Source organism: Panthera pardus, unplaced genomic scaffold (genome assembly GCF_024362965.1).
Source record: "Panthera pardus isolate Hobbes unplaced genomic scaffold, ASM2436296v1 HiC_scaffold_2, whole genome shotgun sequence".
In the NCBI taxonomy this organism is placed as follows: Eukaryota; Metazoa; Chordata; class Mammalia; order Carnivora; family Felidae; genus Panthera; species Panthera pardus.
Genome location: NW_026526765.1, coordinates 63,967,605 through 63,980,012, shown reverse-complemented (window position 1 = coordinate 63,980,012; position 12,408 = coordinate 63,967,605).

The window sequence follows — 12,408 nt, the reverse complement described above, 5'->3', positions numbered from 1 at the left end:
CACCGAGCCTAAAAGTGGGTGAATGAGCATACTGAATTCTTGACCTCTCTGGGCTCGCTAACACGAATAGGAGTTCCTCTCCAGGCCCCCGAGTGGTGATTCTCACACTTCATGTTGCACAAGATTCCCTTGGGAGCTCGTATGACTGAAAGACGCCTGGACCCACCCATTGAGATTATGAGTTAGTGGGGCAGGAGGCGGGTTCTAGGAATCTGCATTTTTAATAAGTATTCCAGGAGATTCTGAGGCTGGTGGTCCAGAGAATGAAAGACACAGCCCCCGGGGCACCCGGGTGGCTCAGTTGGTTAAGCGGCCGACTTCGGCTCAGGTCACGATCTCGCGGTCCGTGAGTTCGAGCCCCGCGTCGGGCTCTGTGCTGACAGCTCAGAGCCTGAAGCCTGTTTCAGATTCTGTGTCTCCCTCTCTCTGACCCTCCCCCGTTCATGCTCTGTCTCTCTCTGTCTCAAAAATAAATAAACGTTAAAAAAAAAATTAAAAAAAAAAAAAAAAAAGAAAGACACAGCCCCCAAGAGAGAAATGGGTGTCATTATCAGTATTTCCATGTGGGCATGTGAGGAACGAAACGACTCCGTTTCCTCAGACATTGCCTGGGGTACAGTAGGCACTCAGTTCAGGCTCATTCCATTGGTTAGTTTGTTAATTCGAAGCACCCAGTATGTACTCAGATGTTATTTTTGCTTCGCCATTAGGGACGAGGCAATCAGCAGACCCAGTAAACACTTGCCACAACAGATAAATGCAATGCTAGGCATGCAAGAGGATTTCAGTGCATGGGTGTGACAAGTAGCCACATGGCCAGGAGGTAGTGGTGACCGGTCTCAATGCAGCCCAGTTTTATCAGGGAGAATGGGTTTGCAGGAGGCTTTCTTGGGTGCCTGGTCCGGGAGGCTGAAGGAGGAGGGGTAAAGGATCAACGAGCTAACATTCCGGACTCATGCAGATCCCGTGAGCCAGGCTGTCTCCCCAGACCCTCAGGCTTGTGTCTCCTGTCATGTGACTCGCCCTCTTCCATGGGTTTGACGTTAGCACTTGAGGCCTTTGGGAAACTCGTTTGCTTCTGGCAGCAGGTTGGAAACGGCTCTTCACCTGGCTAATCCTGACCAATTGCTTGCCCCCCGGGTCCCCCCTTTTCTTTCTTCTGACTCCAACCTTCTATGGTTCTGAAGCTGAGGTCTTTCCTAAGACTTGTAGAGAGAAAACACCAACCCTCTCCCCCAGTGGAGCCCTCCAAAGGCTCTTAGGAGGTTCTGGAGGTGGAGCTCTTCCTTTGACAGATGGGAATCTTTCCTCCAGGGTGCTGGTGTTTAAATAGAAGTGCAAGGGTGACTCACCAGTCGTTTTGTGGGTTGAAGGCATTTTGGGGTTGTTTTGGGGAGACTCCTTGTGTTTGCCTGGTGCATAGTGTGCACAAGTCTCATCGTCCAGGCAGGCTGCAAAATCCCACCGCCAGCCCTGGGGGGACTTCAGAGACACTCAGCACAACCTGTCTTCACGGAACTGGGGGTGTTTGTGAGCCGGTGTGCATGTAAGCAAGTAAGGCCCGCTCTTCTGATTAGGAATAGCATCCTTCTGGGTCAGCCGGCTGCACCCCCTGCAGCTAAACTCAGGTATCGGAAGGAATAAAGACTGGAAGCTTAGGAGGGAGGGAGGAAAGAAAGGACGGAATTCTTAGCAGCCAATAAAAGCGAGGCCGTGGAAGAATACGTAGTGACGTCAGGTGTCCATGAGCCATCTGTACTTGAAAACTGCAAGTTACGGCCTGGCAAACTCATTACTTCATTAAATGTTAATGGAGGCAATCAATAACGGAGTCACGAGATTTGCAATATCTTCCTTGGATTTTGGTACGTTTTCCAAAGCGAATACAAGAAATGTATTGTGTTTTTCCATCTTTTCGAAGGACGCAGCCAAAGAGCATTACATGAAAAACAGAATTCTTCCTCTCTTCAGGGGCGCCTGGGTGGTTCAGCCGGGTCGGTGTCCAGCTCTTGAGTTCGGCTCAGATCGTGATCCCAGGGTTGTGGGATCAAGCCCCACATCAGGGTCCCTGCTGAGCATGGAGCCTGCTTGGGATTCTCTCTCTCTCTCCGCTCCTCTCCCCCACTCGCACTGTCTCTCTCTCAAAATAAACAAAACAAAACCAGACAAAACAGAACAAAACAAAACAAACTCTCTTCTGATCCACCTTTCTTATCCTACAGACCTAAATATACTTGACAGTTTTTGTGTGTGTGTAATCTTCAAAAGTTTAAAAGAAAGCTTTGTTTTTATTTGCGTAATAGGATATTTTTATTTACATAATAAAAACGTATACATTATATGTGTGTGGTTTTTAAAAAAAAATTTTTAACGTTTATTTATTTTTGAGAGAGAGAGACAGAGCATGAGTGAAGGAAGGGCAGAGAGAGAGGGAGACACAGAATCCGAAGCAGGCTCCAGGCTCTGAGCGGTCAGCACAGAGCCCGACGTGGGGCTCGAACTCACGGACCGCGAGATCATGACCTGAGCCGAAGTGGGATGCTTAACTAACAGAGCCACCCAGGCGCCCCATATGTGTGTGTTTTTAACACAGTAGTATCATACTATATGCACTTATGTGGAACTCCAAGCTGCCTTATTCCTTGTAATGGCTACATTTTATTCCGTGGCATGCATGTGTCATAATTTATTTGAATTGTCTCCCGTTAGTGGTCATTTAGACCAATGATAGTATTTTTTTCCTATCAACAAGTTTCGTATTGTAATTTTATTTTATTTTATTGTTAAATTTTTTACAAAATCTTTATTTTTGAGAGAGAGAGAGACAGAGTGCAAATGGAGGAAGGGCAGAGAGAGGGAGACACAGAATCTAAAGCAGTCTCCAGGTTCTGAGCTGTCAGCACAGAGCCTGATGGGGGGCTTGAACTCATGAACCACGAGATCATGAACTGAGCCGAAGTCAGATGCTTCACTGACTGAGCCACCCAGGTGCCCCATCATATTGTAATTTTTAAAATAAAGACAAAGAAAGGAAGTAGAAAAGCAGGATGGCCGGAGGCAAGGTTTGATTACCGAGGAGAGATACTGAGCTACAGAACCAAGAATTACAAAGGGCACAAACAGCCGCTGAGTGAGTAAAACCAAATCCAACAAATCAAAACCTCAAAAACTCTCGGGTGAGCTCCTTTCTAGCCCTCTGAGTGCCTATCCTAAAGGAATGAGGATGTTTTTTAACAACCTGATGACCCCATTAGCTCCTAGATTTCCTCTTTGAATCCAAGACCCGTAATTCTTTATCTATTGGCTTGCGGCTATCCCACCTTCTAGTCAGTGTTGGATGTATGGATTTGCTGTTCAGGAGAGAGATCAATGCTTCACTGGATATCATAGACACGCAAACCGAAAACCCCATATAGTCATCTCTTGAACATCAGGTTACGTACCAAGGGGAATGTGCCTGATTCTACCCGGAAGACTCAGAACAGGTTTCACAGAAGAAGGCACAGAGATGTTGGGTTTTGAAGGATGAATAAGAGTTTTCTAGCCAGAGACTAGGGGAAGGGCATTTTAAGCAGAGGGAACAGCCTGGGCAAAGACACAAACATCTTAACATGAGGTTTGTTTAACTGGCTAATGGTGATTCAGTTGGATGGCTGAAATATGGGGAAGTGGCTGGAAACAGCTGGAAAGACAGGTTAGGCCAACTTGTGAAAGTCCTTGAAGGCCAGCTTAAGGAGGTTCAGTTTTTTATTCTAAGGGTAATAGGAGCCATGGAAGGTTTCAAGCAGGGAGGGGACATAATGAGGTGTGCCCAGCAGAGATGATCCCATGGACGGGATAGAGCAGCTAGACGCAGACTTTGGAAGCAGGAAGATGGGCCAGGCCGAGGCAAGAGGACTGGAAATTTCGTGCTGTTTGTTCCTTGGTGATCCAAGTCCTAGGAGAGCTCACAGTCAAAAAATGATCAAATATTGATGATTTCATACAGTGCACCTTACTGGTAGGCAAAGGCTTGGCCCCGACCTGAGTGTTGGCCAACAGGAAAGTGGGCGGTTGTGGCTTCCGCGTGGATGAGTTACCTTTGCGAAAGTGCGAGAACTCTAGCTTTCTCTCCGAGACCCGTTAAGGACTTACTCTTGTTTTTTAAGGTATGAGAGTAGTGTTGGGTGTATGCCTGAAAGGAATCTTTATCTTTTAGATACACAACCTGAACTGCTTGTAGTTGAAGTAATATGGTGTTTGATATTTGCTTCAAAACAGTCTGGGGCAGGGTGGGGTGGGTGGGAGGCGGGCGGAGCAAGACGGGCGAAGAATTGGCATTTGTTGGAGCCGCCTGATGGACACATGGGAACTCACGTTGTTATGTGTCTGCTTTTGCAGAGGCTTGGCAAATTTCCACGATAAGGTGTTTTTGAAAATGCACGAGGCAGAACAGTTTTTAAGGAATGCCGCCACCTGCATCAAGGCAGGGGCTCTATGTGTCCACACGCACACACACAGGCCATGCGCTGCCACAGGCACAGAATGTTTTTTGGAAGAAAGTTCAGGAGTGAGGGGGAGTTGTACTCTCTCCTACTTCAAAAGAAACTTACGCATGTATTATTTTTATTTTTATTTTTCCTTAAAAAATTTTTTTTTTAAGGTTTATTTAGTTTTGAGACAATGAGAGCATGCGTGAGCAGGGGAGGGACAGAGGGAGAGGGAGTCCCAGAATTCGAAGCGGGCTCCAGGCTCTGTGCTGTCAGCACAAGGGCTCGAACTCATGAACCGTGAGATCGTGACCCGAGCCGAAGTTGGATGCTTCGCCGGCTGAGCCAGCCAGGCGCCCCTTGGTATTATTATTATTATTATTATTTTTTTAATGTTTTTTTTGAGAGAGACAGGGAGACAGAGAGACAGAGTGCAAGCCGGGGTGGGGCAGGGAGAGAAGGAGACACAGAATCTGAAGCAGGCTCCAGGCTCTCAGCTGTCAGCACAGAGCCCGATGTGGGGCTCGAACTCATGAAACGGGAGAACATGACCTGAGCCGAAGTCAGATACCCAACTGACTGAGCCACCCAGGCGCCCCACCTTGGTATTATTTTTAAAGAGCAAAATTAAGCCACGATATAAAAACGAACCAGAAAGGATCTGCATCCCATTACCCACCGTGCAGTCGTGCAGTCGCCACGTGTATTGGCCTCCGTTTCCTCATCCAGAGGCTGCAGGAAACAGGGCCTCCCGGCCCCGTGGGGTTGGAATAGGATTGGAAATAACACGTGCAAATTGCCTAGCCCAAGGCCTGGAACACGGGAGGTTCTCAGTAATGATGGTAATGATGTTGGAGCTGTCACGGGTACTTCGTGAAATTGTATATGGGAGAGAAAGTCCTGCAGGACTTCGGAAGGAACGCACTGCGCAGTTGTCCAGGTGGGGCATCCATTTCACACTCACGGTGTCCTCACTCCTCATTAGGCAAGGAGGCCGGGTCCCTGCCCCCAGCTGTCCACATTAATCAGATTCACTGGATAATTGCTCCACTTCGCCCGTCACTTCGTATGTGCGGACTACCCTCAAATCCCAGGCTCCTTCCTCTGGGGATGAACCCGAAAGCTGACTCCGTCATTTTTAAGCGAGTTCATTTCTAGAGTGAGCTAGAGGCGGACGTTCGTTCGCAAGGGCCACAGAGGACTTTGTCGGCTCACATTTCATACAGTGAAATCCACTTTCCGGGACGGACACAAACAGTCAACCCATGCGTGAATTTCAGCCTGGGGGAGGCTAGATGACCCCTCAGCGGGCTGTTTGGGATGGCTCGGGGGCCTCTGGGCTTGTTTATCTAGCACCCTGACATCTACAAAACCTGAACTTTGGCCCGCCTTCTCACCAGTAAGCTCCATCCACCTCCAGGGGGCCCGTCTTCTCTCCCTTGTACCACGGGGTCTCCCCGGGGGCCCAGAAGGTTCAGGAGGGTCGAGCGAGGAACGTGGTTCTGAATCCCACATGCAAAGTCAATGCCTCTGGAAGCTAACAGTGAGGCTGAGATATTTTAAGCAACGGCTCTCGAGAGATGGTGTCTTCCATTTAGTTTCTTTTTTTGTTAGGGAGGGCCTTCTAAAATCATTTTCTTTCCTTCCATAACTAACCACATGGATTTCAAATGCGGAGGCCGTGGGTGCAGAGGGGAATTCGAACTGTTTGTCTGCAGGGAAGTATCTTTTGGAAAATGAAAGCGATCTCAGGGGCCCCGGATCTCTGGGGCAGAATTGTCAAAGGCTGCAAACGGAAATGGATACCTTCGTCACTCAGCAGTTGATGGCCCCAGTGACTGACTCAGTGGGAGCCGCTCAGTGGAACAACCCGTCTGGCTTCAGGAACACACAGAGAGCGGTAGATGGGTTCGCTCAACCCGGATTGGCCCAACCCGAGCCATTGTGACCTGTGAGTAAGAAGCCCAGGCTTTCAGGCAAAGGCCTTGAGTTCGCCGCCTCCCCCCTGCCTCAGGTAATTGTACCTACACACGTTATATTACCTGCGTTACATATTATACGGAATTATGATTATATAGTAAGTACCAACACATGCTGAGTGTTTACCCTGTGCGAGAAGTTGTGACAGATGCATTTTACGTGCGTTAGGCCTTTAGCCCTCATCACGATCTTTGAAGGAGAGGACTGCAGGTGGACCGTAGAGTGGCCAGAAGGAAAAAAAAAAAAAAAATCAAAGTGCCATTAATGGAAGAGAGCGCGAGGCTGGGTGGTCCCAACTGAGTGATGTCCATGATTGCTTGGCCGGGGGGCGGGGGGGGGGGGGGGGGAGAGGAGGGCGGGGGGGGGGGGGGCTGGGGGGGAGGAGGAGGGCGGGGGGGGGGGTGGGGGGGGGAGGAGGCTGGGGCGGGGGGAAGAGGGGGGGGGGGCGGGGGGGGGGAGCGTCAAGAGTCACAGACAGGAAGTGATTCGTCCAGACTCTTAACCATACCATTGGTTTCCGACAACATAATAGTAACATTCACAGTAATAGTAACAGTCACAGCGGCAGTAATGTTAATATTCTTCTCAGGTTGTTAGGAGGAATGTGTCACAGTATCTGACATACAGCAGATGGTCCTTAAAAGTTGCTGCACTGAATGAGTAACAGTTTTCATTAGCCAAGGCGTGCTAACGATCTACTCCCAATTTCTGTGCTAGCAAACCTAATATAGTAGGAGGGTCTCTTCCCTTTTGGAGAACCGACCTCTCTCTCAAGATCCAGAGCAACATAGGAGGCTAGGGGGGAGGGGGGAAGGGGAGGGGATCTGCCTGCACAAGTTCTCAGAGATATTTCCACCCCAAAAGTCATACTGCCAGCGGACCCCCACGCGCTCTCCGCGGAAAGCTGCCTGCTCCCTCCCGGGTGGCAGCAGCGGCACAAACGCATTTCTTAAAAATGATTTCTTCACTTGCTCCCAGTTGAGCTCAAAAACATTGGCCGGATTAAACTAATCTTTGATCCAGATTTAATGAAGGCACAAATACAGACATATGCCATTTGGGTTTGAGGCACACTCAGGAAAAGTGTCAGCAAAGCAATTTGCTAAGGCTAATGAATAGCTTTTGGCAAAGGGGTTCAAAGCCAGTGTCAGAAAGAGCTTTGTTGGAGGCAGGGGAGAGGCTGAGTGAGTGTGTGAGGGCCGGCCCCTCTTCCTGCTGTAGGAACACATCAGCCCCTCTCCACCGCCAGACCAGGGGTGTGGGTGGGAGGGAAGGGTCAGCACGGGGTGCAGGGAGGACACACAGGTGCTGCTGAGAGAGTCCTCTGGCCAGTGAGGGGGGACACCCAGGGGCAGGACAAATGAGGAATCCGGGCAAAAGAAAGTGCCAGATAAATGGTCTCAGACATCAGCGGTCTCGGGGACAAGGCTGAGGGGAAACTTCCTCGCCTCTCTACTTGCTCTCTTGTGTCTTACATTGTGGCTGAGATACGTGCATTCGGCCTCATAAAGCCACATTGCAAAGACACGAAATGTGCGATCTGTGTACGCGTGCATGCGACCGTGGATTCCGTGGTACGCGCGTGTATGTGAAAGTTTAGGAAACGAACTGCCAGGCTGGGTTTTGCTTCACGGAAGGAAGGAAGAGATTGCCATGGTAGTAGATGGTCAAGGGGAACCTGGTTTTATCTGTAATGATTCATTTCTTTTAAGAAAGAGACTGAAAGAGGGGTGCCTGGGTGGCTCAGTTGGTTAAGCGTCCGACTTTGGCTCAGGTCATGATCTCACGGTCCGTGAGTTCAAGCCCCGCATCGGGCTCTGTGCTGACTGCTCAGAGCCTGGAGCCTGTTTCAGATTCTGTGTCTCCCTCTCTCTCTCTGACCCTCCCCCGTTCATGCTCTGTCTCTCTGTCTCAAAAATAAATAAATGTTAAAAAAAAAATTAAAAAAAAAAAAAGAAAGAGACTGAAAGAAAAAAAAAAAGAAAGAGACTGAAAGCAAGCACAAAATATTACAGGGGGTATGGGAGGTTTTCACACCGTTCTTTTTTGTTTGTTTGTTGCAAGTTTTTATTTAAATTCCAGCTGGTGAACATATTATTCTTTATGCGCTTTTAAACACTTTCCAAAACAAAATAGGAACTGCTGGAGGACAGACCTGGCACATCTGGGGAATGGAAGAGAGCATTCGTGGAAAGTTCAGGTTCTGATGGGGAGAGAAGTGTTGGAGAACCATGGATTCTGGTGGCACATGGGGGTCGGGGGCGCTCCGTGTAGCTCCAGTGTGCCAGGACTCCCAATCCCAGGCCTTGCTCCTCTCCTGGGCTCAAGTGGACAGATGCGCTAAGAAAGAGCTTGGCTGGGGCGCCTGGGTGACTCAGTTGGCTAAGCATCCGACGTCAGCTCAGGTCATGATCTCATGGTCTGTGGGTTCAAGCCCTGCGTCGGGCTCAGTGCTGACAGCTAGGAGCCTGGAGCCTGCTTCGGATTCTGTGTCTCCCTCTCTCTCTCTCTCTCTGCCCCTCCCCATCTCATTCTCTCTCTCCCTCCCTCTCTCTCTCTCTCTCTCCCTCTCTCTCTCTCAAAAATAAATAAAAGTTAAAAAATTTTAAAAAAGAAGGAGCTTGGCCTTCAGCAGGAAGAAGGTTGTCCCTTTGGTCAGGAGAGGACTGGCAGACTGAGGGTCAGAGGCCGTGGTGGGAAAGGTACCGTGGTGGTCTGGGTCCGGGATGGGGGACCAAGGACTGTGGCAGCTGCAGGAGGAGAGGAAAAGAGGGATCCCTTCTGAACCTTCCCAAGATCCCCATGCACCCAGTGACCTTGGAAGGAAGCAGAGAGGGAGGGAAGGAGGCATGTTCACAGAGATCTGAGAGCTCAGTGGGGACACAATCACCAGGAGCAAAAAAGCCGGAAAAAAAACCTACTGAGTGGGAGGAACAGGCATGGCCTCAAAGAGGCAGCTGTCCCCGAAATCAGATCCAAGGCAGGTGAGGGGAGAGCCCAGCGGACAGGACTTGTCACTCCTGCCCACACTAGGAATTTTCCTTTGCCGTTCCTTCTCAGCAAGGAGGCTTTGTCCCCAGCCCCGGGATGTCATTCCAGTCTCCAGTAAGTGGAACACTTCACACCCGCCCAGCCAAGTCCATTTATTTGGAATACTCTCATACCCTTGTCAAAAATGGTGCCAAGGTGTGTAAACAGACCAATTTCTGGGATTGTTTCAATCTAATCATATTAAATTATTTGCTCTCTTGGCCTTGAGGGGGTTCCAAGGGAAAGCGATTGAAGTCAGGTCCAAAAATAGCTACCTTTGATTTCCAGTCCTGGTGCTAACGTGGGTGAACTTCTTAGGGCTTCTGGTGCTGACGTCAGTGATCCAGCGATGGTCTGAGTCAGGGACTGAGGGCGGGGGGTTGGGGGGAGGCCGGGAAGGGGGCACCGCCTCTGCCTATTTTTCTTCCAAAGCCCCATGATGGGAGGAGACATTTTAAGGAAGGTTTTTAGCAGTGATAGTGTCATGTGCCAGCTACCCCCAGAAAGGAAACATAAATCAACGTCAGGATCATGTGTTGATCGGGAAGAAAGAGATTGTGACCGAGTCTAACGGGGAGAAAGAGGCCAGAGAGGCAGAATGATGCCTAGAAACTGACACGCTTTGACCACAGACCCCAAAGGCAAATACCTCTCAGTTGGAGGCTGGTTGGATGGGAGGAAGCAGAGTGTAGACGAATGCCAGGGCTTTGGAGCAAAGCAGATGTGGGTTCGAATCCGGAGAGCTTCCTATCTGTGTGACCTTCTGTAGGTTTCTGAATCTCCCTAAGGCTCAGCCGTCTCCTCTGGAAAACATGAATCATAGGAATGATGCAGATCTTCTGTCCTTTAAGGACATCTGGAGAGTGCCTAGCTCTGGGTAGAGTTTGCAGAGGCCAGGCACTCCAATGAATGTGTCTCCCTTCCTTCCCAGCCATTACCACACAGCTGCCTTGCGCTACGTTGGGCCCCGGGGCCGTTCACGGTGTTTTGCACATTGCAGATACTCACTAAATGATTACAGATTGATTCGAAGGCCATTCTCCGTTAAATATCCAAGTCAGAACTGATCTCTCTTCTGATTTGTCCAGTTGTCTCCTGGGCATCTCCAGCCAGGGAGCTCCTCCTCTTCTCTCCCAGCGATCCCCTTCTCAATGACTGGCACCACGGTCCGTCCTGTCGCCGGGACCAGAAGCATCTGTGAAACTGACAAGTGCTTATGGATGTATTGGGATACAGTAGCGAATGAGGCAGAACGAAGACTTATCCCCATGGGACTCCCACTCCAGGAGGAGAAACACGACTTCTATTTATTCCGCCCTTAAGCATGCTTGTTTGCAATTCTCTTCTCTCCATTTCTAAGGCTGTTGTCAGAGGTCGGCTTTCATTGTCTGGACTCTTGTAATATATCCTCGTTGGTCTCCGGGATCCTGCTCAACTCCCCTATCCAACCTCTCCTTGAGAGTAATCTTGCTAGTGTTCAGATCTGATCGTGTCGCTCTGTCCAGTTTTAAATGGTCAACGGCTTCCTATTTACCGATGGAATCAAGTCTAAACTTTTAGTCCTTTGCAGCAAACCGAGAGGTTGCAAACAGGCGGCGTAAGGCTGGATCTTCCGACAGATTTTGTTTGATGCATACGGTGTCGTAACACGAGGTATTTAAGATATGAATCAGTTACTGCTGCTTACATATTGGGAGATGTCACCCAGAGGTTCAGATTTCCAGGTTTTCTTGATAAATTCTAAGATCTGGCAACATTGGGCCAGGCTTCCTGCATGGTCGCAACTCTCTGGAGGCAATTAGTTTTGTCCATTGACATTGAGCTAGATATAGATGCTATTAGTCACTGAACACCTGATACCCTCTTTTCAGTTTTGCTGCCCACCCGGACCCTTGTAAGTATTAGGGATCTTGCCCCTGACCTCACCTCATTCCAGCTCACCTTTTCAGCATTTCACTCGGTTCACTGCCTGCATCCGGGTCTCACGAAACCACTTCCGTGGTCTTCCGTGCATGTGTGCCTTCACTCATGCTGTCCCCTCTGCCCCTTCTTCCTCAGCACTCATGAGTAGCTGCATTCAAGGCTCACCTCTCTCCTGGAAGTCCGCCTCCCCACTCCTCTGTACGTCTCCCCCCCAGAGCGCTGTATTACTTCCTCCTGCTGTAGTTTATGGATTTGTTCGAGTTTTCTCCTAGACCTGAGCCCCGCGGGGGTGGGCGCAATGCTTCCTATTCATTCTGCAAATCCGTGCCAAGTTTCTACAATGTGTAGGTCCCAGATGTCAGCACCAGTGGGGAACTGGTGGTGTGGCTATGGAGCTGATGTTTTGATGGGAGGATGTCCATCAGTAAATGGATAGATTTATTTCAGAGGAGCTGAAGGTCTGCAACTTATGTATAGCAGGGAGATATGATGAATGACGGCATAGGATTAGGGGAGGGTACTAATTTGGCAGAGGTGGTGAGGGAAGGCAGCCTGGAAGAAGGGACATAGAACAAGAAGGAACCATTGGAAGGTCTGGCTTTTGTAGTCTTAGCACAGAGCAGGCATCAGGAAATATTTGAGGAATGAATAAATGAATGTACGAACCATTCCCAGCCCCCCACATGGACAGATAATCATTATATTGTGTAATCACATAATAGGCTGGGCATTAAATAAAATTAGGTTTTCCAGCTTCATTAGCTGGGCTATGATGAGTCCCAGGTCCATGCCCAGAAAGCCAGAGGAAAGGTGCATCCTGACCTGTGAGTCAGGAAACCTGTAGCTGTGCATCACTTAGGATTGTCTTTGGCTGCAAGTAACAGAAAAGTTGACTCTCAGTGGCTTACATTGTAAAAATATTTACTACACACTTAACACCGGCATTCTTAACACTTTTTTTTTTTTTTTTACTTTTATTTATTTTTGAGACAGAGAGAGACAGAGC